Genomic DNA, 15,292 nt, shown 5'->3' with positions numbered 1-15,292 from the left:
GCCGTTGTCATACCCACACTCCTGTTCGGCTCCGAATCATGGGTCCTCTACCGGCACCACCTACGGCTCCTAGAACGCTTCCACCAGCGTTGTCTCCGCTCCATCCTCAACATCCATTGGAGCGCTCACACCCCTAACGTCGAGGTACTCGAGATGGCAGAGGTCGACAGCATCGAGTCCACGCTGCTGAAGATCCAGCTGCGCTGGATGGGTCACGTCTCCAGAATGGAGGACCATCGCCTTCCCAAGATCGTATTATATGGCGAGCTCTCCACTGGCCACCGTGACAGAGGTGCACCAAAGAAAAGGTACAAGGACTGCCTAAAGAAATCTCTTGGTGCCTGCCACATTGACCACCGCCAGTGGGCTGATAACGCCTCAAACCGTGCATCTTGGCGCCTCACAGTTTGGTGGGCAGCAGCCTCCTTTGAAGAAGACCGCAGAGCCCACCTCACTGACAAAAGGCAAAGGAGGAAAAACCCAACACCCAACCCCAACCAACCAATTTTCCCTTGCAACCGCTGCAATCGTGTCTGCCTGTCCCGCATCGGACTGGTCAGCCACAAACGAGCCTGCAGCTGACGTGGACTTTTTACCCCCTCCATAAATCTTCGTCCGCGAAGCCAAGCCAAAGAATTACCCTGGAAATTAACTTTGTTTCCTGAACATTTTTGGGAATATTTTATGGATTTTGGGATACTGATCATAAAAATCGCCTTAAAAATTTCCTCTATCGCTCCTTTTTTTAAAAATATATAACCTATTTTTAAAAAATTTCTTGGCATATTTTAACATGCTTCAAGCATGCAACATGATGAAGAGCAACATGTTGTTGAAAATTCCTTTCCTGCATTCACACTTGGACGTCTTCCCGGCTGATCTTGGTGCAGTCAGTGACCAACACGGTGAAAGGTTTCACCGGGACATTGCGACCATAGAAAAGCAGTCTCGGGGCAACTGGAATCCATCAATGATGGCCAAGTATTGTTGAAGAATGACATGAGAGGCATCAGATGCTGAATACAAATAAAAAGCAACGGCAAAATATTTTACCCACGTATCAGTATTGTACGCATTTAAACATACTAAATTCAATAAAAGTTCTTTAATGTTTCTCCCACTTCCTACGTGATACATCAAATCTGAAATTATATTTGTGTTCATCTTGAAATTGTCTATTATAATCCCCAATTTTTTTTTTAAGGAAGCAAACCCTTTGAAAACATTTGTTGCCCAGTGTTATCTGGGTTTAACACCCAAGTGTATCGTCATTGCTGTAGAGTTACACCATACCCACAATGGCTCCTTCAATTCCTCCCCTACATTCAACAGCTCCATTGCCTTATCAACAGCAATCAATCTGAGATACAGGTTTTCATAACCCAAGCTTAACAATATCCTGATTGCCACCAGAAACTGACTGGACTAGCTTTTAAATACTTCAGGCTCGAGAGCAGGTTTGAGATATGGCATTCAGATACATGTGATTCACATTCTTATTTCCCCAAATCATTCCTTCATCAACTAATAGACCGATAGACTATCAACCATTCGCCTGGGCGAGGGCTTCTCCATCAACTCTAGAGCATCGTGCGGTCCACTTTATTGATGTTGGAAAGAGCTTAAAGGATTAATGGAAGGGTATTTCTCCTTGGGAGAACAGAAAATCATGGTGTCAGACTGATTAGGAAGAAGCAATTAGTTACCAGGCCAGACAGAAGAAATCGTTTTATGCAATGTGTCACAATGATCTGGAGGGTGTAGAAAGACAGTAAAGTTAAATGGGTTCATGTACAAAGGGAATATGTTTAGACTTTTAGGTAAAAAAAAACAGGGCAAAATCTTTTACTTGCATACCACTTACAAAACCAGGGCATGCACAATGGGCCAAACATCTCATTGTAAAGCAATTAGATCTCAAGACTAAACCAGATATCAGATGGCTTCAGGAGGTTCTCAAATCACTCCAAGGCCATCAACCAGTCAGGGGTTTAGATACAGTCTGATCTGTGGATTATTTCCAGCTTTTGTTGATTTTATTTTCACCATCTATTGAATTTTGCTTTATGAAGGTTATCTCATTTTGGTTAAAAATCTCTCTCAAAAAAATTCATCTCATTAGCTGTTCTGTCAAGAACAATATCCTAGTTGTCACCTTGATCAGAAACTTCCTGGACCAGCACAGAGCAGGTCAGAGGTATGACATTCTGGTGCAAGTGGCTCATCTTATTTCTCCAAATCATACTACCATCAACAAGGACTAAGAGAAGAGTCTGAGTGAGTGCATCTTGAACAGCTCTCAAGCATTGTGTAGTCCACTTTACTGATGATGGAGAGGTTAAACAAAATAAGCCAGAAGCAAGAAATCTCAGAAAGTCTCAAAATTCAAACGATGGGGGAGGAATCCAGACCACAGAACATCGCCAGCCAGGAGATTTGGATGCTCTCGGGAAATTGCTTCAGAAATGCCTGCTCAAATATAATTCAGGGCTCGTGTTTGCCCAGGAGGGCCAGCATCTTGTTCATGAGGGCTGACCGAGGCCTGTCCCCTAGCCCATCCAGGTGGAGCAGATGTGCCCCTCTTTCATGCCGTGAGAGCCTGAAGGTCTCAATCAGTAAGTCCTTGAAGGTGGTGTACACACCTTTTGATGGGGGCTCCTGGATGATGTTGGCCACCTGGCCTGCTGTGTCCTGGTCCAGGGTGCTCACCACGTGGTAGTATCAGGTGGATTCTGCTATGATCTGCTGGATTTGGAACTGTGGTTCAGCCTGGTCAAACCACATGTGTGGTTGATTCGTCCAGAGGGTCAGCAGCTTGAGAGTGATTGTGTTGACTGCTGCCTGTTCAATCATGGCTGGGTCTAGATGCCGTCTAAACTGTAGGGGTCACCAATATTAGTCACGTGCTACTCGAAAGTAGACACACACACATACACGCAGTGTAGTCAGGTTAAGCTCTGAGTTTTATTAGGGCTCAGGCACAACTTTTATACTTGCACTCTTCCTGCTGCGGCCCCCCTTTGGCTGATGTTTCCTGTGTGTGGGTACTTTTCTGCATAAAAATACCCTTCTTCCCCACATGCTATCCATTTTGGGACTGCTGGCCTTTAAGCTGCCCTTGCTATTCACCTGCCGATTCGCTTGTTGGGGCCGGGGCCAGTGCCATTGCACAGGCTGTGGGCCTTTGGTTGCGCTTGCCTCCCAGAGCGCCGACTCGATTGCCGCCGCGGCAGGCCTCCATTGTACCAACATAAAAGGTGGTGCTTGTTCACGTGAGGACACTGCAATGAAGCAAAGAGAATATCGGAAATCGAAGAAACATCCCTATTCCCCTATCACCTGTGTGAAAGGTACTTCTGATCCCAACTGGTCTAATGGTCTGCAGTGCAATACTAAAGACTGGATGCCATAGCCTTGCTCGAGGACAAGTGACAAACATCTATTGTCACCCTGTGTGAATGGAAGTGCTTCGTTACTATAGGTTTACGAACAAACATGGTTCTCACAAGATTGGACTTAACAGAACACAGTTCATTAGAAGTCTGCTCCCTTTGTGATTTTGGTCCAGAGCCTGGCAGATGTGGAGCAGAAACACACTCTGGCACCAAGACATGCCAATCGGTTTACAGAGGTAGACCCCAAGGCAAATGTGAATGTCAAAGTGTAGTATTATCAGGCAGTAATAAAAAAGGTTTGCAGATAGAATAGTTGACGATCAAGCATTATAAATACGTCACTTGCAGATTGCAATATGTTCACACCCACACAGACATTCATTAACAACAAGGTAAATTTAAATCATAACACACTGTTCCAATTAAATCAATGCACAATGTGCAAATACCAGGCAGTGCATGTTACATGAAAGAATAAATAGGAATTTATGACTCACATCACATTCATTAAGTGGAATATTTCAATAATTGCCCTCTAATACTACAATAATTCAGCTGCCTTTCTGTTTTGAATTTTGATTAGTTGGACAGGAACACAACAAATAGAACCCGGGGGTTTAAGGCGTTCAGACTGATGTGGATCACAGCCCATAAAAAAACAAGAGCTGCAGGGAGGTTTTCATCTGGCAGAGAAATCAGTCCCACCAAGCTCAACGAACATACACACAGTCAGCACGCACCCTCAGCAGTCACATGACCAAAGACCTGCTCAACTGCCCAAACAGAAAGGAAACAATGAGTTTTGTCTCAACCACACCTCAATGTGAATTCCAGTAAAAGAAACCAATTTTTATATGCTATCCTTTTCAAACTTCTGGATGGCCCATGACATTTTCACATTCACTGAATTTCACACAGCAATTATCTTGGAGTGCACTTGGTGGAGAATTTCACCTGGTCCATTAACACCAGCTCCTTAGCTAAGAAAGCCCAGCAGCGCCTCTACTTACTGCAAAGGCTGAGAAAAGTTCATCTCACATCCTCCATCCTCACTACATTCTACAGAGGATGTATCGAGCATCCTGTGCAACTGCATCACCACCTGGTTTGGAAGTTGTACCACCTGCAGAGGATAGTGAAGCCAGCAGAAAACATCATTGTGGTGGGGGGGGGGGGCAGGGGTGTCACTTCCTACCATGAAGGGCAACTACAGCACTTAATGCAGGTGAAAGGCAATAAACATTGTGAAGGACTCCACACATCCTCATGTAAACTGTTCTCCCTTCTGCCATCTGGTAGGAGGTACTGCAGCACTTGGGCCCTTACATCCAGATTGGGCAACAGTTTTTCCCCCAAGCCATCAGCCTCCTGAATTCCCAGAATATATGTGGATAGTGTACCACGGACTTTTACTGTATACGTCTTAATATTTTAATGTGTCTAACTTCTATTCTTATATTTATGTAAATATGCTCTGTGGTCCTGGAGAAACGCTATCTCTTCTTTACCGTGCAAGCATGGTATGAACGATAAATAAAGGTGACTTGACTTGAGGAGCTGGCCAGTCAAACTTGCGATACCATTCAATAGGTCATGGCTGGCCTGTTCTCCTGCCTGTTACCCGCAACCCAAGGCGGACCAGTCATGTTCCTGTTCCTCTAACCTATCAATGATTCAATGTCTTCAGTTCTTTGAGGTGGTGAATGCCAAAGATCCTTGACCCACTGTAGAAAAAAACTTATCTCGGTCTAATATGGGTGATTACAGTGGGAGACAATGCAATGGGTAATTATTCTTCAGAGACAATTCCTTTCAGTTCTATGTCGCTGACAGGGCTAACTAACTTGTCAGTATGTTTCATGTTCCTGAAAATCTAACAAGATATTTGTGTAAATGTATCTTTCTATTTTTTGTGGTTATAGAGTTTTAATGTAATTATGTATACTGTTACATTTGCTTTTAAACAAAGTATGTGTTTGGCTGTTGCAAAGAAGAATTTCAATGCACTTGTCTATTGTATGATGTATATGTCAATAAACTCATCATGTTATTATTACAACCAGATGATCTCTCTTTCTTACAACTCCAATCAATCCAGATGAGTCAACCTGTCAATAATCAACAGTGAGACGACCCTTCATTCTCACTCTACGTACCGTCACTGCAGCACCCATATAACGCAAGAAGATCCATCACTATCCGATAACTTTGCGCAACACGGGTTGGTGCACACTCGGAGTATAGAGCCATAAAACCAGCATGGTTAGCGCAATGCTGATACAGTGTCAGCAGCTGGGAGCGGGGTTCGAATCCCACACTGTCTGTAAAAAATTCTACATGGGTTTCCTTCAGTTTCCTGCCACCATTCGAAACACACTGAGGTTGGAGGTTAATTGGAGTACTTGAGCAGCACAGGGCTCGTGGGTTGAAAGGGTCTGTTACTTTGCGGTTTATCCAAATTATTTTTTAGTTTTAAAAAATTTAATTTTCATGTAAAAAAAATTATAAATTAAAAAAACAGAATTAAAACAGGACTTTGCCAAACTATTCCGCCTAGTCCCACTGACTTGCACTCAGTCCATATCCGTCCATTTTGTGTGCAGTTCTGGTGGTCACACTGTAGGAAGGGTGTGATTTTGTTGGGGAGGGTGTAGATTGGGGGGACTTTACTTCTGGGGAGTGATTGGACTGACTGGGTTTGTTTCCCCTGAGAAGAAGGAGACTGAGACTGCTAGAGGAGGTAAGATGAGTGGAATAGATCGGGTATGCATCAAAATATATTTCCTTGATAGGGATTTCAAAAGCAACTGGGGATAGGTTGAGAATGAGAACAAGTAATAGAGTGGATTGCAGTATATTTGGAACACTGGTAGAATCCAATAAAACTATAATGTTTCAAAGACATTTTGACAGATAATTAAGAAGTTGGTAACAGAGGTTTGGTCCTAATGTAGAAATACTGGGTTGGCGAAGATGAACAACAATGGATTGCAGAAAAGTTTTTTTCTCTGTGCTGGCTCACTCTACAAGACCAAATTGAACACAAAACCCTAGATGTGATCCCATGCTGTAACAAAACTGCATCCGAGGTTCCTTTACAATAAAGGCCAACGCTCCACTTGCTAATTACTCAGCCTGCTCAGTTTCCGTCCAACAGCAAACAAAAAACCTGAAGATTCTAAAAGTCTGAAATAGAACAGAAAATGCTAACACCAGCAGGTTGGGCAGCACTTGCAGAGAGTTAATATTTCAGGTTGATGGCATTTCATCACCAACGCAAAAAAAAACCAAGCAATCATAAATCGTGTTTTAAGTTGCAAAGAAGAGGGCGACGTGTAGAGATAAGTGTCTAGATTGAAAAAATCTGAGAACGCTTTCAATAATTTCAGATAATGTGCCTTTTCAGTTTGTGTCAGGACTCGTCAGGAAGGTCATCAACCTGTCATGCTAAATCTATTTTGCTTTATCCACTGACATTATCTGTTCTACTGAATATTTCAAGCACGCGCTGTTATTTCAGATTTCTAGCATTTACCACATTCTGCATCTTAGTTCCAGCATTGTTTCATTCCCTCTGCTCTCATACGTCACTTTGTCTTCACAGTTTCACCAAACAGATCAGCTCTGAGTAACAAACTTACACCACCCTCTTCCAGACCCAGTATCGATGTCATTATTTTTCTTGGTCCCAACTCTATCACAGATAATCATTTTCTTCTCCCCCACCCTTGCCCTCCTTTGTGAAGTGAGTCCCTTGCTTAATTTGTTTTGCAGTCCTTATGAAGGGTGAAAACTTCAAGCCTTCTCATTCTCTCCCTTCAGTGTTCCATTTGACTTCCATTTTCTATTTGTTCTCCCAAAGTGGTTAACCCCACATGAACTACATGGATGCCACAGTTATGGACAATGAAAAACCAGAACTTCTACAAGGTAGTTTGATGAAGGGTTTAAGCCCGAAACATTGGTTATGTATCTATCCATTCAGAGCCAGCTCTTCAGCGCTTGACGTCCTGTTTTGCGGAAACTGCCAAAATGTTTGGCCTGGAAGTCAACCTGAAGAAAACTGAGGTCCTCCATCAGCCAGATCCCCACCATGACTACCAGCCACCCCCCACCCCCCCCATCTCCATCGGGCACACAAAACTCAAAACGGTCAACCAGTTTACCTATCTCGGCTGCACCATTTCATCGGATGCTAGGATCGACAACGAGATAGACAACAGACTCGCCAAGGCAAATAGCACCTTTGGAAGACTACACAAAAGAGTCTGGAAAAACAACCAACTGAAAACCCTCACAAAGATTAGTGTATACAGAGCCGTTGTCATACCCACACTCCTGTTCGGCTCCGAATCATGGGTCCTCTACCGGCATCACCTACGGCTCCTAGAACGCTTCCACCAGCGTTGTCTCCACTCCATCCTCAACATTCATTGGAGCGACTTCATCACCAACATCGAAGTTCTCGAGATGGCAGAGGCCGACAGCATTAAATCCATGCTGCTGAAGACCCAACTGCGCTGGGTGGGTCACGTCTCCAGAATGGAGGACCATCACCTTCCCAAGATCGTGTTATATGGCGAGCTCTCCACTGGCCACCGAGACAGAGGTGCACCAAAGAAGAGGTACAAGGACTGCCTAAAGAAATCTCTTGGTGCCTGCCCCATTGATCACCGCCAGAAGGCTGATATCGCCTCCAACCGTGCATCTTGGCGCCTCACTGTTCGGCGGGCAGCAACCTCCTTTGAAGAAGACTGCAGAGCCCATCTCACTGACAAAAGACAAAGGAGGAAAAACCCAACACCCAAACCCAACCCACCAATTTTCCCTTGCAACCGCGTCTGCCTGTCCCGCATCGGACTTGTCAGCCACAAACGAGCCTGAAGCTGACGTGGACATTAACCCTCCATTAATCTTCGTCCGCGTAGCCAAGCCAAAGAAAGAAGACTGTTTGACAAGCTGAGTTTCCACAGCTATGTTTTTACAGCTACAAGGAACTCTGTGGCAGGTGAATATACTGGGCATGTTGGGATTCTGAGACCTCACCCAATGATGGCTTGCCATGGCCTCCACAACATCTCTGCGCCATCAGAAAGAAGATTTAATTTCATTCTGCTGCCAACGACCAGTATCGGGGCTTCATTCTGGTGTTATATTGCAAAATGCTTCAATCTAAAGATAGCTGAAAGTAAAATTACACAGCAAAGCTACTTTATACTGAAATCCTGACAACATTACTGCTGGAAGCATAACCTTTGAGCCATCTTGCTCACAGCAAGCTCCAACAACAATAAACGGGTGGGATGCAACTATCTTTGTGGCTGAAGGATAAATATTTGGCTGAGACACTGGAGAGGGTCTCAATGTCTCGCTGGGATGAGCATATGGAGCTTCAATTAACTGTTTCATCAGAAGGATGATTCCTTCTGACAGTGCAGCCCACCTCCAGTGCTACCCTCCAGCTATATTGTCATGCAGTGAGATTTGGATCCATCACCCTCTGAGCTGTCGCTACTGCACTAACGCCAACACCTCAAGAGGCGTCAGAGTAGCATTTCAATCAGATCTTTCTCTGTTCTAGAATCAATATGGTCCAGAATCCACTGAGCCCATGGCAACCATCTGCACTAATCGTTTTCTTATTCTCCTTGCCCTCCCATGACCTCCCCCCCCCCATCTCAGAAGTTAGGGACAGTTTATAGTGGCTAATTAATCGACAAACCAGCACTTCTTTGGGGTTTTGGAGGAAACTGGAGGCCCAGAGGAAACACACAGGGTTCACTGGGAGAACATGCAAACTCCACAAAGACAGTACTGAAGGTCAGTATTGAATCACAAAGCTGCCATTGTGAATCAGGACCTTCACTAACTATGTCATTGTGAGGTTGGGCAGCACAGAGATGTTCACCCAATTAAATTTTAAATTTTAATTTACAGAAAAGGAGAAGCCAATTCCGGCCATTAAAACCTGTGGCAATCAATTACACCCAAATGAACATACAACCCGCACATGTTTTTTGGAGGGTGGGAGTAAACCAGAACATCTGGGGAAAACCCACACTGACACAGGGAGAATATAAAAACTCCTTACGGACAGCGCCGGATCTGAACCTCGGACGTCATTGCTAACCGCTTCATGCCACTCAATAAAGCATCAATAAAAGCATCAATCCACTGGGTCAGCAAGAACATGATGGTTAAACCCGTCTTCCCATTCACTTGTATCGACGTTAGTGGCTGATCTAACAGATGTTAGCATTCCATCTGGGCAGTAGCTCCAAGAACTCAAGCCTCCAGGCCCTTGTAAAGTGAACTAGGTCAAACTTGTGACAAGAAATACAAGAGGAAGAATCAGCATCAGGAGTCAAGTTTACAGAATCACAGACTATACACACAGGAATGGGCCACAGAGAAGATACATGTACTGCAATGTGCCCAGACTGGAGAAGCATGGTTTGCATCATGCTGTTACAGCGCTAGTGACATGGTTTTAAATCTGGCAGGTTCTCCCCATGTCTGCTGCGTTTCCACTAGGCGCTCTGGTTTCCTTCCACCCACCAAAAACATACTGGGGTTTGTAGGTTAATTGGGGTATTAGGGCGGCATAGGCTCATGGTCTGGAAGGGCCCGATGTTAACCAGTTCTCTGTCCCCTTTCACATTCACCACCTGGCATTGCAGAGCAAAGGGGCACCTATCTTCCAGCGGTGACATCCTGCATACCCCTGTCCTGTTCACACTGGGTAAACCGGTACACCAATATTAAACGATTCAGCGATGATTCTACCTTCCCAGGCGGTTCATCCCCGGGGCAATATCTAAATTAAACAAAAACTGCTAAAAGGTTTTATGATGGAGGTACTGAGACAGAAGGATGGGGACAAAATGACAACAGCCTCGGTATCAACCTACCCTCCAGTATGCTACGACATGCTTAGAATTTTTAATAGTTTCATTTGACCTTATCAGGGCTACCACCTGTAAACAGAAAGCTGGTGTGGAACCCAGTTACATGGATGAGCAGCGCCATCCTCATGGGTGCAGACAAGTCTCCCTTGTGAAGCAGGTGAAGTGTAAAACAATGAATGCAAGGAAAAGATGGATCTGAAAAGTGCACATCACCGCCTTTGAAAACATAAACCACTAGCCAGAACAACGAAACATGGGGCAAAACACACAATGTGCATCTTAAGTGAACAGAGAGAAGTTGGAGGCACTCAGCAGCAGATCAGGCAGCATCTACGACAGAAATGGTCAATTAGCATTTTTAGTAGTGGACACAGCCCACGACATAGCAGGCAAAACCCTTCCCACCATCGAGTACAGGGAACGCTGCCATCAGCACCAATCATTAAGGATCCACACCACTCAGCACATGCTCTGTTCTCACTGCTACCATCAGGAAAGAGGTATCGGGGCCACAAGGCTCGCACCACCAAGTTCAGGAACAGCTGCTCCCCCTCCACCATCGGATTCCTCAACAACAAACTCAATCAGGGACTCAGTTAAGGACTCTTACTTGTGCACTTTATTATTTTTTTCTCTTTCTGTGTTGCAATCATTTTTTGTTTATATTTCTTTATTTTTTTACTTCTGTACGCTGAGCCAGTTTTATTTTTGCACTGCCAATAAGTGGTAATCCCGCTTCACCCACAGGAAAAAGAATCTCAGGGCTGTATGTGATGTCACGAATGTACTCTGACAATAAACCTGAAATCGGAATCTGATAAAAGGTCGCGGCTCGAAATATCGACTGGTTATTTCTACTGATGGATGTTACCTGATTCGCTGAGTCCCTCCAGCTTCTCATTGGTCACTCAAAAAAAATGGGTTAAATATTCAGATCATTTGTAAATAGTGCCCATCTTTGCCGCTCACATTCCTCTATTCTTTAGAGGGGTGCTTAACTGAAGTGGGTGCACAAGGATTATGAACACTGTAAAATTGTATCAATACTCCCATTCACACTGGCACTTTAACTCATGAATTAACTATCAGTTAACATGTCAGTGTCAATGCTCATGGACTGGCATGAAAGGGTCAAATTGCCCCGGGGATGAACCACCTGGGGAGGTAGAATCATCGCTGAATCGTTTAATATTGGTGTACCGGTTTGCCCAGTGTGAACAGGACAGGGGTATGCAGGATGTCACCACTGGAAGATAGGTGCCCCTTTGCTCTGCGATGCCAGGTGGTGAATGTGAAAGGGGACAGAGAACTGGTTAACATTGGCCCAATATGAACGGCTTTTGAAACAGTTTGTTGAACTGCCAATTTCGCAGTTAGCCAATGTGAAAAGGGAGTCAATGTTTTTTTTCCTGTGGAGAGTTATTTCAGTTGCTCAAAGGCAATAGGTAACAATGGAGGTCAATATGTCATTTGCCCTCTTGGCTCCTTCCTGCTCCTGCCTGCTGAACATAAGGGTATTGTACTCTGAATGTACAGAGCAGCATTGCCTACTTGTTGGGTAACTTAGGTGTGACCAAATCCAGGATTTGTCACACCACAACCGTACCTGAGAACGCTCCTGCACTGTGAGAGACGCCAAGCTTCAGATGAGGCATTAAACCTTCTATGAACTTGTTCAAGGAGGCATTGATTGAAGATGCCACACTACGTTATGGAGAGCAGAGATCTTCTCCCAGTTTTTGGATCAACATTCCAGCGGTAATCCGCACCACCAACAGTTCCTTCTATACAGCTCCATTTAACTCTGTTCCCACCTCCACACACAAGCCAGTTTTTAAAAAAAATTTTCTCTGAGTCTGCTGTAGAATGCTTTCTTTTAGAAAAGACTACACATTCCAACCAAGATCCAAATAACTGGCAGAAGCAGACCAGCTGAGCTTTATTCAAGTCTCTGAGATGAAAGGCAGCCTGCTTAACCATTTGCCCGCTCCCTCCCCAAAGACCAACCACAGCTTACTCACACCTCACCACCAAAGCTGCAACAATCATTTTATAAAGGAGTGCCTCCCATTGATAAGCACTGAACTGAAGCTGGTGCTTTCATTATCGCTGGGATCTAATCCTGCCAGGAGCCCATGACAACATCACTCATTGCAATCAGACCATGTTTACATCATGTAGATTTCCCATGCAGAGTGGAGTCTGGATTACATTACCCCAGCTCCCTGAACAGAATTCCGACATCCCACACTCAGTCCTGTAACACCAAACACCCAGTCAAGGAACAAGAATTCTTAATTAAGCCCGCAATTGTTTCAAGCTGACAAGCCCCAGCAATAACCAAGGCTGAGAGTTCACAATTCCTAGTTGTGTCAGCGCTAACGCTGGTATTTACAGGAATGAAGGAAGAACCTTCACTGACCTACCCTGCAAGTCCAGCTCCTCCTGGGATCAGTGGCTTCTTGTACGTCCTTTCGCAGGCCAGTACATGTCAAACACTGAGATGGTCGGGCTTTTTGAAACAGGTTCCCTCCTCACCCACATACCAAAGCCAATTTGCTCTTTCACACACACTGCTACCTGTAATTCTGAGCACGCTCAGCTACGATGAGCCAATTACCAGCGAGAGTAGGTTTTGCCAGATGTTGCTGATTAACCCCGTCCTTACTGATTTAGAGTAGGCAGTTTGTTAAACATTTAACACCAATCTCCCTGCATAGGGGATACTTGAATCAAATTGCACACAGTAGAACTCAAATTAATTCCTAAAGGCAGAGCAGAGCCTTGTGTTTGAAGCAAAGAGCAACATTTCTATAGCATCTTTCATGGCTAGGTAACTAGGATGAACCAGTCAAAGACCAACATTCCTACAGCATCTTTCATGGCTTGGTAACTAGGATGAACCAGTCAAAGAGCAACATTCCTATAGCATCTTTCATGGCTTGGTAACTAGGACGAACCAGTCAAAGACCAAAATTCCTATAGCATCTTTCATGGCTTGGTAACTAGGATAAACCAGTCAAAGACCAACATTCCTATAGCATCTTTCATGGCTTGGTAACTAGGATAAACCAGTCAAAGACCAACATTCCTATAGCATCTTTCATGGCTTGGTAACTAGGACGAACCAGTCAAAGACCAACATTCCTATAGCATCTTTCATGGCTTGGTAACTAGGATAAACCAGTCAAAGACCAACATTCCTATAGCATCTTTCATGGCTTGGTAACTAGGATGAACCAGTCAAAGACCAACATTCCTATAGCACCTTTCATGGCTTGGTAACTAGGATGAACCAGTCAAAGACCAACATTCCTATAGCATCTTTCATGGCTTGGTAACTAGGATGAACCAGTCAAAGACCAACATTCCTATAGCACCTTTCATGGCTTGGTAACTAGGATGAACCAGTCAAAGACCAACATTCCTATAGCACCTTTCATGGCTTGGTAACTAGGATGAACCAGTCAAAGAGCAACATTCCTATAGCATCTTTCATGGCATGGAAACTAGGATAAACCAGTCAAAGTACTCCTCAAAGACCAACATTCCTATAGCATCTTTCATGGCATGGTAACTAGGATGAACCAGTCAAAGTACTCCTCAAAGACCAACATTCCTATAGCATCTTTCATGGCATGGTAACTAGGATGAACCAGTCAAAGTACTCCTCAAAGAGCCATCAAAAGTGAGAGGCGCAGCTGGTACATAGCTCCCACAAGCAGTCATGAGTTGATCATCTATTTTACTGATGTTGGATTAACCAGGAACTTCATATAATCTTGCTGATCTTACTCTAAATAGTGTAACATCTCATCTCTGACATTCATCTGAAGAACAGCCTAAAAGTTCTTGACCCAGGAAGCTCGAGTGGGAATTTAACCAACAACCTTCTAACTCAGAGGTAAGAATGCCACCCACCAGGACAGAGTTGACAGACTTAGCATCAGCTTCTATACCTTATTGGCCTGTTAAGTTTTGAAACCAAATTCACTTTCACGTTCCTGGCGTTTCTGTTGTAAACTGAACTAGGTTCCTTGACCTGTTTCAAACTAAACCCCTGAATTACCAGCCCACTGATGATTCTCTACCTCTTGAAGGGTGGGAGGAAAATGGAGTCCCCAGGGAAACCCCTCACAGACACAAGGAGAATGTTCAAACTCCTTACAGACAATGCTGGATTCGAACCACAGTCGCTGGCCCTGATTCTGAAATAAGATGAATTATCTTGAAAGGATTTTTGTCATTGTAGTTAGGTTGATACATGATTAACCATTATAAATTGTCTATTCAGGAATGATGAAGAACTTATTCAGTATCTGCATTAAGATGGGAAGATCGGGACTTGGGGATTGGCATTTCAGCTGACCAATGAAGAGCATATGGGGACGGTGCCAGAAAAGGCAAGGTTTATTCAACTCTAAAACTTCAAGATTAACCACTCGGAAATGCAACTTTAGACCCAGTCCAAGTCGCATACACTCATAGCAAGAGGACCTGGGTCACCTGATTTGAACAAAGCCCCCCTCCATTCTAGGAAGCGGACACAATGTGTAGACGTGCTGAGAATGGAGGTGTGATCATTCTGCTTCACCTCCCGGTGTCTCAGGAAAGATCCCAATATATTAGAGGACCAATCCCACCCTGGCCATCCTCTCTTCTCCCCAATTCTATCGGGCAGAAGATGTAGAAGCATCAAATGGCGAACCTGAAAATTCAAGGAAAGTTACCTTTGTACTGTTAACCAACTCTTGAACTGCACTGTTTTAACTTCTTTTCTCAGTGCCATGCATTTTGTCTTGGTAATGTATACCCTGGACTCTGACTTACTGTGCAACACTAAACCCTGGATTTTTGTTTCATTATTGCACTTAGGCATTGACTTGCCTGGATACCATGCAAAACAAATCTTTTCACTGTATCTCAGTACACGTTCCCATAAACAATTCAATTTATTCACCTATTTCTTGAGCAGGCTTCCATTCTATA

General features: G+C 44.2%; 1 protein-coding gene across 11 annotated transcripts in view; it reads right to left on the bottom strand.

The window, feature by feature from the left end:
- Positions 1–15,292, bottom strand: part of plekha6 (pleckstrin homology domain containing, family A member 6) — a 293,601-nt gene that overhangs the window by 118,474 nt on the left and 159,835 nt on the right. The window contains exon 1 of one of the 11 annotated variants that reach the window (XM_069942038.1): positions 12,726–12,866. The exons of 9 other annotated variants lie outside the window; for them this stretch is intronic. The gene's annotated coding sequence lies outside the window, so the exon portion shown is untranslated. Of the gene's footprint in view, positions 1–12,725; positions 12,867–15,292 lie in introns of those variants that run through there. One more of the 11 variants, XM_069942035.1, reaches the window with a different exon arrangement.

The sequence above is a fragment of the Narcine bancroftii genome, chromosome 5 (assembly GCF_036971445.1).
Source record: "Narcine bancroftii isolate sNarBan1 chromosome 5, sNarBan1.hap1, whole genome shotgun sequence".
NCBI classification, from domain to species: domain Eukaryota; kingdom Metazoa; phylum Chordata; class Chondrichthyes; order Torpediniformes; family Narcinidae; genus Narcine; species Narcine bancroftii.
Note: the sequence above shows the minus strand (reverse complement) of the source record. Positions and strands in the feature narration are given on the sequence as shown.